The sequence below is a fragment of the Asparagus officinalis genome, chromosome 4 (assembly GCF_001876935.1).
Source record: "Asparagus officinalis chromosome 4, Aspof.V1, whole genome shotgun sequence".
NCBI lineage: Eukaryota > Viridiplantae > Streptophyta > Magnoliopsida > Asparagales > Asparagaceae > Asparagus > Asparagus officinalis.
The window spans coordinates 63535010-63551903 of record NC_033797.1 but is presented as its reverse complement, the minus strand read 5'-3'; positions in this window follow the sequence as shown (position 1 = coordinate 63551903).

Sequence of the window (16894 nt, the reverse complement as noted above, 5' to 3'; positions counted from 1 at the left end):
TAAGATAAGTTAATGTTGGCATACCAGTGATCCCTTTGTCAAGAGGTGGTTCTTCATGAACCTGGGATTACTGATGGGGGCCTTCGGCAGTAGATTTATGTGGAGGAGGCTCGCAAGGTTCGTCCATAGGAATGAAACCCTCAAACCCACCAAGATCTGCTCCACCTCTAAGAGCATCTCCCATATCAGAAGCAGCAGGCATGTGGCTCCCATATTCGTTAACATGAGGAGATCTATGAGGCATATCCTCATTAAGAGTCGCGTCTATCTCCTCCCGAGTTTCATGAGCACTGGAGGGACAAAAGTCTTCTACCTCGGCACTTTCCTCGGCATATAAGAACTCCTTGAGTCCTGGTATACGGCTTTGTCTAGAAGCATTACCAGATTTATACCAACGCCGAATGTATCATAGTCCCGAAGAATTGACATTGAAGTTTGGGACTGCTTCGTTTGCCAGACAATACCACTTACAATAAGCAAGCGTGGTCCGAGGTTAAGGATTCTGTTGCGGAAGCAAGAAACAAGCATTCATACCTCCGGTAGTAGTCCAATACCAAGCTCTGGCTTCAATAATCAAGCTACAACCGTCAGACTTTAGTTGAGTGTTAGGGTTACCAACATACAACTAAGCATAGCCAAATTGGCGAGCAAAACGGCAAGGCAAGTAAGGCTCTAACACACACACCAGGCCAAAGTAAAAAATATGATACCCGTGACAAATGATCATAAGCCACATGAAGCAACCAAGTGATAGGGTAGTATAATCCTAACCATTTGATGCATCCACGACGGCCTGTCCATAGCTGGTTCCGGGAAAATAGGGGAAAACATCGATTGAATTCCCACCTCTTATGGTCGCGGAGAATGCGCCTTACCAAGGCCATATAGTGGTATTCCCAATCTGAGTTTTCTAATCTTTGAAGAAAAGGAGTAACTTGACCTTCTGTACGAGCAGAAGGCGTGGTCATAAGGGTTGGGTAGTGCAGAACAACACACACCATGAAATAAGTATAGGGCGACCCTACCTTTGGATTCTCGTTGCCTCGAAAGAATTGATAACATAAACTCCACAATCCATGGTGAATGCGGGCAATCATGGTAGGAAGAATGGCATAAGAATGGTCGTGCGCTAAACATACAGCTGGGAACACCAATTCCATTAGCAGCAGGTCAAAGTTTCCAGAAACAATAATGACTTGATAAAGCCATAACATGAGATATCCCGCCGGCAACGCCTTGGAAGAGATTGGCTCTCCACCTTAAAAGAAATAACTCTCAAAGGTGGTACCAACAGGGTAACCTTGTTCACTTGATTCCGATATGCGATGCATAGGTGGATAAGCAAGTAGTCGTCGAGACAATTCACTTGCATCACAAAGACCCAACGGCACCACTGGATCATTCTTGTGCTCCAAATTCTTGAAGAGATAATGTGCCCAAATGTTATGGCTGAGGAGCTTTTCACCCCTCTTATTGAGCCGTCCTTCTAAATTCATGCAAATGTGGTAATAACATATTACCTCCCAAAAGGTCTCTACCACCTGGGGTTGTTCTTTTTCTAGAGCATCTAACTCCCGTTGACCCGATTACCTCCCAAAAGGTCTCTACCACCTGGGGTTGTTCTTTTTCTAGAGCATCTAACTCCCGTTGACCCGGGATGTATTCCTCATACGGATAATTGTTGTTCTTTTTCTAGAGCATCTAACTCCCGTTGACCCGGGATGTATTCCTCATACGGATAATTCCCATTTGGTAACCTGGAGACTTCCTCCATCTCATAAAGAGCAATCCATATTTCTCCATCGGGGGTAAAGAAAGTACGAGTTGTAGAATTATATAACTCCAAATATCAAAGAACTGGTGGGAGTTATTGACTAACCCAAATTAGGTTGCCCTGATGGGTGCATAAAGTCCAAACCTTTGCAGGTCTTGCTGATTCTCCTGCAATATGTATTCAGTGATACGAGACCACCATTGCGTGGGACTCTAATGAGACCAGCCAGGTGTCATAAAGTCTTTAGCAGGGAATTGACCCGTTTGCCTAAAGAATACATGGCCAAAAGTGTCAGCCTCCTCAGCAGTCTCACCAACAGGGAGCTCTTTTTGAAAAAGCCCTGCGTGCAATCTGGTGATGTAATGGCTACTGCTATCTATCTTAGCATCGCTATGGGAAAAGTAGCCACACGTAACCCCATCTTGCGGTGGAGTTAAATCCCAGTCCATTTTCCTTGGAGCCAAAATGATCTTTAAAGCGGTAAGAGAAACGTCACTCTCCATTCGAGGCAAGAACAAGTTGCACCCATTCACAGTTCTGAACCATTTATAAGTCCCGATATCCAACAAATCGGTATCCTCTGAAGAGTCTCTAAATAAGAAAACAGGCTTCACAATAGGTTCACGATTAATGGACTCTAGGGGAGCATCAGTGATAATGAGCCTAAATGTGGAGATCGAAGGTTCAGAAAGAAGATCCTCTTCTTCTGATTTCCGTTCTCCAAATAAAGGAATACTCTCAAGGGCAGAGTAATGAGGGTGAAATGCAGTCGCCTGAGTACCATCCGCTCTGAGATTACCATGTTGGAGAAGTGGAACAGATGGATATACAACTGCACAAAAAGAAGAAACAAAGTCAGTCTCGAGCAGTAGTCACGGCTAAAAGACACGAAGGTCATTCTAGAAATGAACTTCGAACTTCATTCGAATGATGAACCTCGTGCTATAACAAAGTGTCAAATGTAGTTAGCCAAACAAATTTCATTCACTCGACAAACCTCGATAGAGAAATCAAGGCTCGTCAGTACAGCAAAGTTCGTTGGTGAAAACGAAGTTCATGGTTCATCACCTGAAAATCAGGTTCACCAATCCAACGAACATGGCCGATGAAAAGACGAAGTTCATCATATAAATGAATTTTGTTTAATGAATCTAGAGGATGACCCTCATCAGGATAGCCAACGTCGTTGGACATGTGCAATTCAACTTGTAGATAAGACCCCTCAAAAGACGAGACGATCCTCATCGAGGACGAACCTCATCAAGTCAAAAAGATGTCATCTTTATGATGAGTCTGGAGGAAACTTTTCATCTTCCTCAAGAAACCCAAGTCTAAAATAGACATGGTTGATATCTTCCAGAACGTAAATTGTGTGTTTAAGATCTATTACCTGCGAAAGTAGGTAGAGTGGCGAGTTCGTGTGAAGAGCCAGCAGCCTTCTTGCCCTTGCATTTGCTTCGATCTACAGCGGTCATGGGGGCCATTGAGTTCTTTTGAAGTGCTCATGAAGGAGAAAAGATTGAAACTTTGGAAGAAGAGGAATGCAGATAGTCCAAACGACAAAGAGAAGAAAGGACTCCTCATATGATGATGCCCTATATATAGGGATGAGAAAAGGTCGAATCAAGGGTTGCGATCTTCGGTTGAGGTTGTTTGATGAAATCTCTCCCCAACAAGGTCTAGGGACGGGATTCATGGAGAATTCTAAGCACCAGCTGGCAACCATTCATTAGGTCTAGGAAAGGCGTATAGCAATATTGCTGACGAAGCCGCAAGGTGTTATTTGTCAAGTGATTGTTATTCTGACAAGGATCATATAAAGGGATGAACTCCAGAGTGAACCACGAGGTAATATTCATGTTGAATTTCATAGCAAAGACGAAGTTCATGACGAAACTAGGTTCGTCAGATAAACTCTGCAAGTTCAAGATGCCTATTCATAGCAAAGACGAAGTTCATGACGAAACTAGGTTCGTCAGATAAACTCTGCAAGTTCAAGATGCCTATTCAAAGTGTTTCAGACTACATACAAAACTAGGTTCGTCAGATAAACTCTGCAAGTTCAAGATGCCTATTCAAAGTGTTTCAGACTACATACAACACAATTCAAGTCTGAAAACTTTGAAGGAGGTTTTGTAGGCATTCAAAAATGCCAAATTCCAAAATATGAGAAGAATGGTTAGGAAAATGAACTTCATCTCAATCAGAGATGAGGCTGGTCGTTTAGTGAAGATCAACCTCGAAAATGGGAGTCACCACGCAGCGAAGCTTAACATCAAAAGACAAAGTTCATTATTAAATGAAACCGATCTTGAGACTTGAATCTCGTCATTGGATAGAGGTTCGAGGTTTACTAGTGGATACGGGGTTCGGAGCTCGTCATTGGACATGAGGTTCGAAGTTCATTACCAGGCGTAGAGCTCATTAGTGAAGATGAGGCTCGCTACGTAGTTGGATTTAGCTGTCGAAGACGAAGTTTGTTAGTAAAGACGAGGGTCGTCAGACGAAGTCAGTGAAGAAAAGATTCATCAGAAGAAGCTGGTTTATTACAAAGTTCGCTTGGTAGGACAAACCTTGCTGCTTATAGAGGCTCTTCTTACTTGATGAATCCCGTTTCAATTAAAGACGAGGTTCGTCATCCACATGAGATCTAGCTGTAACAGATCTGAAGACTTAGTCAGCCATGTGGGCTAATCTTTAGGAGCACGTTACAGCATGTGCTGATTTGGAGGAGACTGTCACACCCCTCTACCCGTGATTATAACACGTCAGTTACGTGCTTAAACCCTATAAATAGCCATGGATGGCTACAGAAAAAAGGGTTGGAGATTTTAAACTTGGACTTCAAGAAGCATCAGAGATTGAAGTTTCTTCACATGGATATGGAGTTTGAACCTCGATTCTAGCCGATCAACAAACGTGAGAAGCTTTAGTGATCTTGGTCTGATCATCAACGGGAGGTAATCTCAACTCAAGCATCGAGGGAAGCATTATTTCGCTACCAAAAATCCACGTTAAACAAAGAGAAGCTGAATTAATCTTTTCTTCATCTGTAATCGAGAAAGAGTGAGTGATTGTAAGGGTTTTGTACCAAGTGATCGAACCCAGTTTTCTTAAAACAAGAGAATCAATCCAAAATCAATTTTTCGACCCTACAATATCCTTCTATATTATTTATTTTTATACTCACCCATGATTGTTTGTAGGGGGAGCCTTCACTCTCTATTTGTTTTCCTCTTTTTGAGAAACATAGAATGATGTCATAACATCTAGTGCTTCATCATCATGTACACTTAAATATATAAATGCTCATACTCACCAAGTTCATCATAAGCATGCTAATGCGTAGCAATGTAATTATTGTCGTAGATTTGGTCATTTGGTCAAATATTGTATTACTTTGAAAAGAGTTTCTTATTTGCAAAATGAATTTAAAAGACCACTTATGTTTGCAAATGATTTTCGTGCACTACCATAAGGTCTACAAAAACAAGTGTGCCTCTTTCATTGCACTTATTACAATCGAAAAGGTCATTTGCATGCATAGTATTATGACCGTGTTAGTGTACGAAATGCACTCAAAAGGGATCATAACCCTAGGGCATTGAGCTTAAATGATAGGGGTCATGTCCCTAAGTTTTTCAAAACCACAAGTTCTTGGGTGCCAAAACAAAATTAATTATATTTATGTTGTGTTTTTTAGATTTTAGGATTCTATTTATTTTCAAACATATATATACATATATTCATTTACTTTGTTTGGAAAAGTAAAAAATAATTTATTTTTGAATTTTAAAACCTTAGTTCATGATTCTTATATGTTTTATAGTTTTGGTTTTGAACTATGTAGTTTTTGGTATGAAAAATGTGTTTGTGGTAATGGATTTATCATAAATCACTTATATGATGATATTTATGTATTTGTACTTATAGATCATCTATTTGTGCTTTATAATATATTCTATGTGTGGTTTGATCAAGTTTTACAAAGAAGATTTTCTTTATTGATCAAACACTATTTAGGGATTCCACTTGATTTGTGATTTCATTAGTTTGATTTGTTTTTATTTGAAAATTATTTGCATGATTCTCATGTTCTTCTTCTTTTGATTTCATAAATCTATTTTTATACAAGTTGGTTTTAGGTTTGTGTATTGTAACACACATTTTTAATTTGATATATCTATATATGTTCTCATGGTATTTTGTATGTTAGTTATACTTAGCATGTTTTCATCTATGCTTGCTCACATATATTTGCCTTGATCTTCATTGCATATATTCTATATAGCTTTTTGATAGGGGGAGTCTTCCCCATATCCTTCTATATTATTTGTTTTTATACTCACCCATGATTGTTTGTAGGGGGAGCCTTCGCCCTCTACTTGTTTTCCCCTTTTTGATGTTGTCAAAGGGGGAGAAATATGTGAGTATATTTATATTTTTAAGTATTATGCTTTATTATATACAGATACTCATTTTGTAAATTATTTATCATCAAAAAAAGGGGGAGATTGTTGACTTTTTTGTTTTGATGATGTTTTAACAAATAATTTATAACTAATATTGTTTGTCTAGTGTTTGTGTTTTCTGTTTTGATGATGTTTTAACAAATAATTTATAACTAATATTGTTTGTCTAGTGTTTGTGTTTTCTTATTTATTCTAGGCAAACAAGTTTGTCTAGTGTTTGTGTTTTCTTATTTATTCTAGGCAAACAATGAGTTGGAGGATGGATGGAATCAAGATGTCACAATCATATCTAATGGAGGTTGGCGGAATATCGGTATGAAGCAATGCAATTCAAGTCAAAATCCAAGTTTAAGCTTTATCCGTAAGTTTACCAAGTCGAGCTGTATTGAAGATCAGAATAGCTTGGGTAATTTAGTTTTAGGTTTAGATACTTCAAGCTCAATCACATACACACATNTTTTGGTTTTATAGTTTTTAAGTTTAAATATGAAACAATTGAATAAAATTGGAAAATACATTTTTGTTTCCTGTTTGTATATGCATATATATGATTTCATCTTTAACAAGTTTAAATTTAATGAAATCATATTTGTTATTTGAATTTTTGCATAATATTGAGTTTTTAGTTTATAGACTTAACAATAATAGTTTATATCTTTTATAAAGTCTATAAAATTATTTTATAAAGTTTCAAAAGTTTTTTAAGTCAAAATGACAAAAACAAGTGTTTTGTATTTTTTATGTTTTTGGACATTTTTGTAAAATGATGAGATTTTACAAAAGGGAAGTGAAATTTAAAAAATTCTTTTTGTAACATGTTCATTATCATGTTTACAAGTATTTTCCAAACTTTTACATTTTTTAGAATTTATTTGATATTTTTTATCAAGGTTTAAAAGTCAATTTTTGGACATGCACAGTCTCTTTGCATGTTCATAAATCGACTTATCAGAGTTGATAAGTCGACTTATGAACTGCTCTGGAATGTATGATTTTTCTCTGCCAAGTTGACTTATGACATTTGCAAATCAGCTTATGGGCTGATTTTTTGACCGTACAACTAGTTACAAGTCGACTTATCACTGTAGCAAGTCGACTTATAACTGCATAACGGCTTGTTTTTCAGACTCCTTGATTTTTGGGTTTTTTGTCTTTTTTCTGGGGTTTTCTTGTGTTTTGGGGTCTCCTATATATACCCCTTTATACCCAAATCTATCATCAACTAAGAGAAAAACTTTAAAAGAGTTTTACAAGTTTGTTTAAGGGTTTCAAGTTTGTCTCAAGTTTTGGTTTTGTGAAGAGAATTTCACAAGAGCTTGGGGAGATCATCCAATGGTGTTTGAGCATTTAACTCTTCTCCCACTCTCTCTTGTCACTCATTAGAGAAGTTTTCTAAACTCTTTGCTATCTATTTATTTGTTTTGATTATAATTTTTATTAGCTAGAATTACATTGAGTTTAGTTTTGATTTATCTTTTTGTTACACACACCTACATTGACTTCTCATACATAGTATATTTGGGGTTGTGAGATTGTAACATTGAGTTGAGCTTAATTGAGTTTTCACCTTGTTTAGAGAACAATCATTTGTTGTAGAGCTATATCGTGAGGTTCACTTTGTATTGCACAAATACACCAAGAGGATTGTAGAGGTGGCAGACATGGTCGGTCCTAAGAGGAGTGGTGTCGGTAGTAAATTCTAGTGAGAGGTAGTAATTCCAAGCACTTGAGGGAGACACATGAGAGGTCAACACTTAAGATGGGATTTGTGTAGTTATATTGTGAGTGGTTATGAACGTTGATCGGTGAGCGTTGAAAACCGATATTGTGTGGTGTAAACGTTATTTGGGTGAGCATTGAAAACCCAGTTGTGTAGTGGATTCTCCTTAGGAGTGGGGAGCAGAGACGTAGGACGGAAGGTCTGAACTCTATGATCATTTGATTGTGTTTGAGTTTGCGTTGTCGTACATTTATATTTATGCTCATTGCTCATATCGCCAATGTCTCATTATTTAGTTTGTTCACTATATTGTTTACAATTGTTTGTTTCACCCTTGTGTTATTCATATATCCTTCCATATATATCTTGTCATATATTATACTTGCTAGGATATTTATTAATTTGTATTAATTGGTATTAAATCGGATTAGATTAGCATAAACCCTATTCACCCCCTAGGGTTCTTTCCGAGTGACATTAGGGTCTAACAATTGGTATCAGAGCTTGGTGCTCTTTGATTTATGGTTTAATCGCCTTGAGTTAAAGATTCAAGTTATCTTTTTGTGCTAATGTGATACCCCTGGTTTCAACAAGGCTGCAGCTAAGGTGAAACCAAGAATGTCAAATCTACCAAGCACCAAACACCATACTATGATATGTTTTACCATCACAGTTACTATCTATCTATTGGAAACAACAACAGGTGAAGGTACAAAACAGGCAAGAGAGAATATACAGAAGGAATACTAAACAACAGATACTCTGAAGAAAATCATCACCACTGATATAAATACATAAATCTCCAAAAAAACATCTGAGCTAAATACAAGTGTCTCGACATAGGAAATCAAATGAAATGATATTAAGGCACATCACCTTTACAAAACTAGAATAATAACTCAAATATTCATAAATACATCTACTGTGGAGCTCTGACATAAGCTACTAACAATAACTATAAATAACAACTAGAGCAACTCCATCAAGCTACGGCTCTCCGTCTACCAAATCGATGCACACCTTTCATCGGCGATACCTTTAGCATGACATAATCTCCCACCTGAAACTCTAAAGGTCACCGTCTATGATTTGCATGGTTTTTCTGTCGACTCTGAGCAGCTAGAATACGCTCCCTAATCAATACTATCTTTTCGATAGTCTGCCTCACAAGCTCTGGCCCAAGCAACAAGCTATCCTCCGGCTCTGATACCAACTGTGACGTTCATGATTTTACCTTGGACTGCAGCCTTGTTGAAACCAGGGGTGTCACAACTAATCTAGTTTTGATTTTATTTGTATTTTACTTGCATATATATTATGGATACACATAATGCACCTAGTCTTGGTTATGCCATTAATGTTGCTCCTCGTTTAGATAATTTCCCATGTGCATAATAGCGTGTTAGATTTAAGCTATTTATTAGATCAAGACACTTTAATTTGTGGGAAATTATAGATTGTGCTTATATTGTACCCACTTCGGAGAAATCCAAGTGGAGTAAAAATGATCATAATATGTTTTTAATGAATAAGCTCTTGTTAGAATTTTGCGTAACGCTTTTGATTCATCTTTTTCTAACAAAATTAATTCATTTGATAGTGGTTACACATTCTGAAAATTCATAGAAGCACATCAAGGATACTTAGAGGATATTCGACGTGCTTTGGCGGAATCGACTTCAAGTAAGGTTGGAGCATCATCATCATGCACACGACCGCTAGGCGATAGCCCTAGTGAGGCATGCGATTCTGATTCCTAAAGTGAATTATCCATTAGCAAACTCGCATGTGCATATAATAGGTTAATGCATGCCTACACTAAGTTGCATAATAATTTTATTGATTTAAAAAGCAAGCATGTTATTTTGAAATCCGATCATGAGAAGCTAGCCTCCAATTTTGATATCATTGAAAAAGAAAATATGATGCTTAAAGAAAATAATGATACGTTAAAATTAGAATATGAAAAATTAACCTCATCAATTGCTAGCCTATCTCATGCAAAGATTAATACCATATTAGAAGTAAAAATAATTAGAAATAAATTTAATTCATTCAAAAATAATCATGCTCTTTCTACTTCTAGTGTTAATGCATATGCGCCTAATAATGATGAGTTGAATCATGTTAAGAACCACATATCTTGTTTAGATTTAATCTTAAAAACATGCATTGATAGTAATAAGAAGCTTATGGATATGTGTGCTAAAACTCTTGCTACTACTAAACATCTCATACACGATACACACATATATAGCAAAGTTTACAAGTGCTCTATTTGCGGCCGTAAAGGCCATTTAGCTAAATTTTGCTATGATGCGCGTAAATCCATAAAATCTAATATTCCTTGTGCATCCTATCAAGCTTCATCATCATGTACACTTACACATTCACATGCTCATACTCACCAAGTTCATCATAAGCATGCTAATGCGTATCAATGTAATTATTGTGGTAGATTTGGTCATTTGGCCAAATATTGTTTTAATTTAAAAAGAGTTTCTTATTTGCAAAATGAATTTAAAAGACCACTTATGTTTGCAAATGATTTCCATGCACTACCATAAGGTCTACAAAAACAAGTGCGCCTCTTTCATTACACTTATTACAATCGAAAAGATCATTTGCATGCATATTATTATGACTGTGTTAGTGTACAAAATGCGCCCAAAAGGGATCATAACCCTAGGGCATTGAGCTTAAATGATAGAGGTCATGTCCCTAAGTTTTTCAGCACCAAAAGTTCTTGGGTGCCAAAAAAATTAATTATGTTTATGTTGTGTTTTTTAGATTTTAGGATTCTATTTATATTCAAACATATATATACATATATTCATTTAAAAGTAAAAAATAATTTATTTTTGCATTTTAAAACCTTAGTTCATGATATGTTTTATAGTTTTGGTTTTGAACTATGTAGTTTTTGGTATGAAAAATGTGTTTGTGTTTATGGATTCATCATAAATCACTTATATGATGATATTTATGTGTTTGTGCTTATAGATCATCTATTTGTGCTTTATAATGTATTCCATGTGTTGTTTGATCAAGTTTTACAAAGAATGTTTTCTTTATTGATCAAACACTATTTTTGGGATTCCACTTGATTTGTGATTTCATTAGTTTGATTTGTTTTCATTTGAAAACTTTTTGCATGATTCTCATGTTCTTCTTCTTTTGATTTCATAAATCTATTTTTATACATGTTGTTTTTAGGTTTGTGTATTGAAACACACCTTTTTCAATTAGATATATCAATATATGTTCTCATGGTATTTTGTATGCGAGTTATACTTAGCATGTATTCATCTATGCTTGCTCACATATATTTATCTTGGTCTTTATTGCATATATTCTATATGGCTTTTTGGTAGGGGGAGCCTTCCTCATATCCTTCTATATTATTTATTTTTATACTCACCCATGATTGTTTGTAGGGGGAGCCTTTGCTCTCTACTTGTTTTCTCCTTTTTGATGTTGTCAAAGGGGGAGAAATGTGTGAGTATATTTATGTTTTTAAGTATTGTGTTTTATTGTATATTTTATATACTCATTTTATAAATTGTTTATCATCATCAAAAAGGGGAAGATTGTTGGCTTTTTGTTTTGATGATGTTTTAACAAATAATTTATAACTAATATTGTTTGTCTAGTGTTTGTGTTTTCTTATTTATTCTAGGCAAACAATGAGTTGGAGGATGGATGGAATCAAGCTTTCACGATCATATCCAATGGAGGTTGGTGGAATATCGGTATGAAGCAATATAATTCAAGTCAAGATCTAAGTTCAAGCTTTATCCGTAAGTTTACCAAGTCGAGTCATATTGAAGATCAATATAGCTTTGGTAATTTAGTTTTAGGTTTATACTTGTGTGTAGATACTTCAAGCTTAATCACATACACACATACAAGTTTTGTTTATATATATATATATATATATATATATATACATATTTTGGTTTTATAGTTTTCAAGTTTAAATATGAAACAATTGAATAAAATTGGAAAATATATTTTTGTCTCATGTTTGTATATGCATATATATGATTTCATCTTTAACAATTTTAAATTTAATGAAATCATATTTGTAATTTGAATTTTTGCATAATATTGAGTTTTTGGTTTATAGACTTAACAATAATAATTTATATCTTTTATCAAGTCTATAAAATTATTTTATAAAGTTTTAAAAGTTTGTTTAAGTCAAAATGACAAAAACAAGTGTTTTGTATTTTCATGTTTTTGGACATTTTTAAAAAATGATGAGATTTTACAAATGCGAAGTGTAATTTAAAAAATTCTTTTTGTAACATGTTCATTGTCATGTTTACAAGCATTTCTCAAACTTTTACATTTTTAGAATTTATTTGATATTTTTTATCAATGTTTAAAAGTTAATTTTTGGACATGCACAGACTTTGTGCATGTTCATAAGTCGACTTATCAGGGTTGATAAGTCGACTTATGAACTGCTCTGGAATGTGCGATTTTGCTCTACCAAGTCGACTTATCAGATAACGCAAGTCGACTTATAGCAAGTCGACTTATGACATTTACAAGTCGACTTAGGGGCTGATTTTTTGACTATAATGGCTAGTTACAAGTCGACTTATCATTGTAGCAAGTCGACTTATAACTGCATAACGGCTAGTTTTCCAGACTCCTTGATTTTTGGGTTTTTTGTCTTTTTGATGGGTTTTTCTTATGTTTTTGGGTCTCCTATATCTGACCCTTTATACCCATCTCTATCATCAACTAAGAGAAAAGTTTTAAAAGAGTTTTACAAGTTTGTTTAAGGGTTTCAAGTTTTTCTCAAGTTTTGGTTTTGTGAAGAGAATTTCACAAGAGCTTGAGGAGATCATTCATTGGTGTTTGAGCATTCAACTTTTCTCCATCTTTCTCTTGTCATTCATTAGAGAAGTTTTCTAAACTCTTTTCTAGCTATTTATTTATTTTGATTATAATTTCTATTAGCTAGAATTACAGAGAAGTTTTCTAAACTCTTTTCTAGCTATTTATTTATTTTGATTATAATTTCTATTAGCTAGAATTACATTGAGTTTAGTTTTGATTTATCTCTTTATTTATTTATTTTGATTATAATTTCTATTAGCTAGAATTACATTGAGTTTAGTTTTGATTTATCTCTTTATTACACACACTCACATTGAGCTTTTAGTATTTTCATACATAGTATATTTAGGGTTGTGAGATTATAACATTGAATTAAGCTTAATTGAGTTCTCACATTGTTTAGAGAACAATCATTTGTTGTAGAGCTATATTGTGAGGTTCACTTTGTATTGCACAAATACACTAAGAGGAGTGTAGAGGTGAGAGACGTGGTCGGTCCCAAGAGGAGTGACGTCGGTAGTAAAGCCTAGTGAGAGGTAGTAATTCTGAGCACTTGAGGGAGACACGTGAGAGGCCAACACTTGAGGTGGGATTTGTGTAGTTACATTGTGAGTGATTGTGAACGTTGATCGGTGAGTGTTGAAAACCGATATTCTGTGGTGTAAACATTATTCGGATGAGCGTTGAAAACCCGGTTGTGTAGTGGATTCTCCCTGGGAGTGGGGAGCGGAGACGTAAGACGGAAGGTCTGAACTCCGTGATCATTTGTTTGTGTTTGAGTTTGCATTGACGTTCATTTATATTTGTGCTCATTGCTCATATCACCATTGTCTCATTATTTAGTTTGTCCACTATATTGTTTACAATTGTTTGTTTCACCCGTGCGCTATTTATATATCCTTGGATATATATATATATTGTCACGGATTATACTTGCTAGGATATTTTTTAATTAGCTTTAAATCAGATTAAATTAGCATAAACTGTATCCCCCCTCCCCCCTCTAGGGTTCTTTCGTAGTGACATTAGGGTCTAACAAAACATATTTTAAGAGTATGACCAAATTAAATAAATTAATGTAAAACTTTTCCAATTGGGTTTCACTAGTTGGTACTTGGTACCCATGGGCATTCATTAAAGGATGAAAAAGATGCAGAGGACAGATAAGGAGAGAAAGTCGTGCAAATCAGTAGAGACCAACATGTTATCCATTTATTTTTATCTTTCTTATGTATCTCATCCTCTAATAAGTACTCATAGGCACCCGTTAGAAAGTTCTTTCCAATTAAGAACATGACCAATTGAAATACAATGTTCTGCTAGTCCAAATATTAACTAGTGTGTTGTTATGAGATTATTCAAATATTAGTTAGAACGTTAATGTTTATATTTTGTTTAAGTTTTGATGTTGCTTTTGAATGTCTATTAAAATAATACTTAAAATGTTAACGCATGTTGTAATCTCGTTGTTATCTCTACGTACATTACATATCCATAATATAAATCGATCATGAAATGTAAAAGTAAATAGATAAGAGAAGAGAAGAGATAGGGAGAAAAAGTGATCCTCATTTCATTCATTCCTTTGCTTTTCATACATGGTCCAATTTATAGATACATAGTGGAAAATAAAAGGACATTGGACAAATGAAAAGTCACAAATTAATATTCCACATTCAATGTAATGTCCACATTCATTTTATCTTTTAGGTTTCCACAAAATGACTTTTAGATTTCAACACTCCCCCTTGGACATTACTTTGAGATGTCAATGCCTCGTTAAAAACCTCGCTGGAAAACCCAGTGGGAAAAAACCAGTCGAGGAAAAGAGTACATGACATGCATACATTATTTCTGTTACATCAGTTGTCTCGTTAAAAACCTTTCGCTAAGAAAAACCATGTAGGACAAAAACTTAGCAAAGGAAAAAAGAGTACAACTATAGATCTTCGGGATCCAAACTTGTGCTGCATTAGCTGCCTCGTTAAAAACCTTTGGCTAAGAAAAACCCAATGGGACAAAAAACTTAGCTAAGGGAAAAAGAGTACTGCTACCGCCTTCAGGGCTTAATCTTCAGGATTATTCTAAAAAGTAATTTGCTCCCCCTCAAGACAACAAACATTTAAATCTATGCATACCGTGGTGGCCAAGCACGATATCATAAAATTAAAAAATTGATGTATTAAGGGATTTGGTGATCCAATCTTCTGGATTGTCACTATGTAGAGCGAACTTATTTATTTCATTATTATTTTTGAGTGCAAGTGGATAAAAAAATTTCACATCTTATTTATGCAACACAAGTTACATTGTCCTTAGAAAGGACATTGGGGGAAATCTCCTTGTTTAATATGCCACACGATCATCGAATGTGTTCTATCAGTGATTTTAATCATACACATTCTCGTGGGAGACGTATAGAGGAAAAATCTCTGAGTGGTTTTAAGTATTAACCATTGTCTGCTTAACAGTACCACTGCAGAGAAAAAACATAACCAGTCAGAGATTTGGCAATATGGGGATCAGTCATATAACCAACATTAGAAAATAGCCCACCAATGTCATACTTTGATTTATTTTATAGCATAAACAAAGATCTCTTGTACTTCAAAGATATCAGAGGATATATTTAATGTTATTTCAATGTCTCCTTCTAGGAGATGCACTAATTCTTTCTAGCAAGTATAACGCAAATACAATATCAGGCATAATACAATTTGCGAGATAAAGAAGTGCTTCAATAGCGCGCTTAAATACGGGACTTCAGGTCCTAAAATATCCTCGTTATCTTGTTTAAGTTTGTATGGGTCTTTATCCACTTCAAGGGATTTAACAACCATTGGTGTGCTATGTTCATGAGATTTATTCATTTTAAAATCTCTCCATGACCTTCTTCAGGTAGGTTGACTGGTATATCAATATTTCTTTAGGAACATGCTCGATCTGCAGGTCGAGACAATACTTGGTTTTCCTAACTTTATTTCGTTTCAAACTCCGTCTTTAGGCATGAGCTAGCTTCTGTAAGCTCCTTGTGCGTTCCACTAACATTTATATCATCAATATAGAATAAGATGATACAGAAGCTATTTTTGGATTTCTTTATAAAAACACAAGGACAAACATCATTATTTGCATATCTCCTCTTCAGGAGGAACTTATTCAGTCGGTTATACCACATTCTACCCGACTGTTTCAAGTCGTATAACGACCTTTACAATTTAATGCTATACATGTTGCGATTCTTGTTTTTCCCGTAATTCGGGAATTTTAAGTCCATCAGGGACTTACATATAAACATTAGCGTCTAATGACACCTAAGATGTCCATTTACTGCATATATAAATTCATAATCTCTGCCATAGGTAATAACTTGCGGAACATAATACAATCACTAATAGGAGAATATTTTACATCTAAATCTATGTTGGGTCTCTGCGTGAACCCATTGAGCTATGAATCTCGCTTTATATCTTACCACCTTACAATTCTCATTTATTTTTCTTATGAAGACCCATTTATATCCTGCAGGGATATATGAACTACAGGTTCAAAATACTATAGCGAGTTCAGCTCAGTCTCAATTGCCACTTTCCATCTCACCTAGTCCGAGTGCTTCAATCACTCTGCTACCGAATTAGGTTCTGGATCCAGATTATTTTCAGAGATAGTAAGAGCAACTGTAGAGGCAACTATGTTTTCGACAACTTTTATATTTCTATTATATATTTCTCCTTTTTCACAAATTTGTGGCCACTTAAATTCTTATTTTATATCAACCAAATCCTCGCCATTTCCCTTAACGTTTGGATTTGGCCGTTCCGCATCTCCAATGTTATGATTATCAAGTGCACGTGCAATTTATTGGAGATTTCATCTTTAGGACAAGCCTCTTCCGGAGGTTATGAGAGTGACTGTCTTTCTTAGATTTGATGTGCCGCGGACTTTTATCTTTTTCACTAATAAGTTTTATATGCTTCTGGCACAATACGCTTCTGGCGTACCAAATCATCAGTCGATATATTCAAGATGAATATGGGGCTTAATCATTCCTTTATTTGGCAGATAAATTTATAC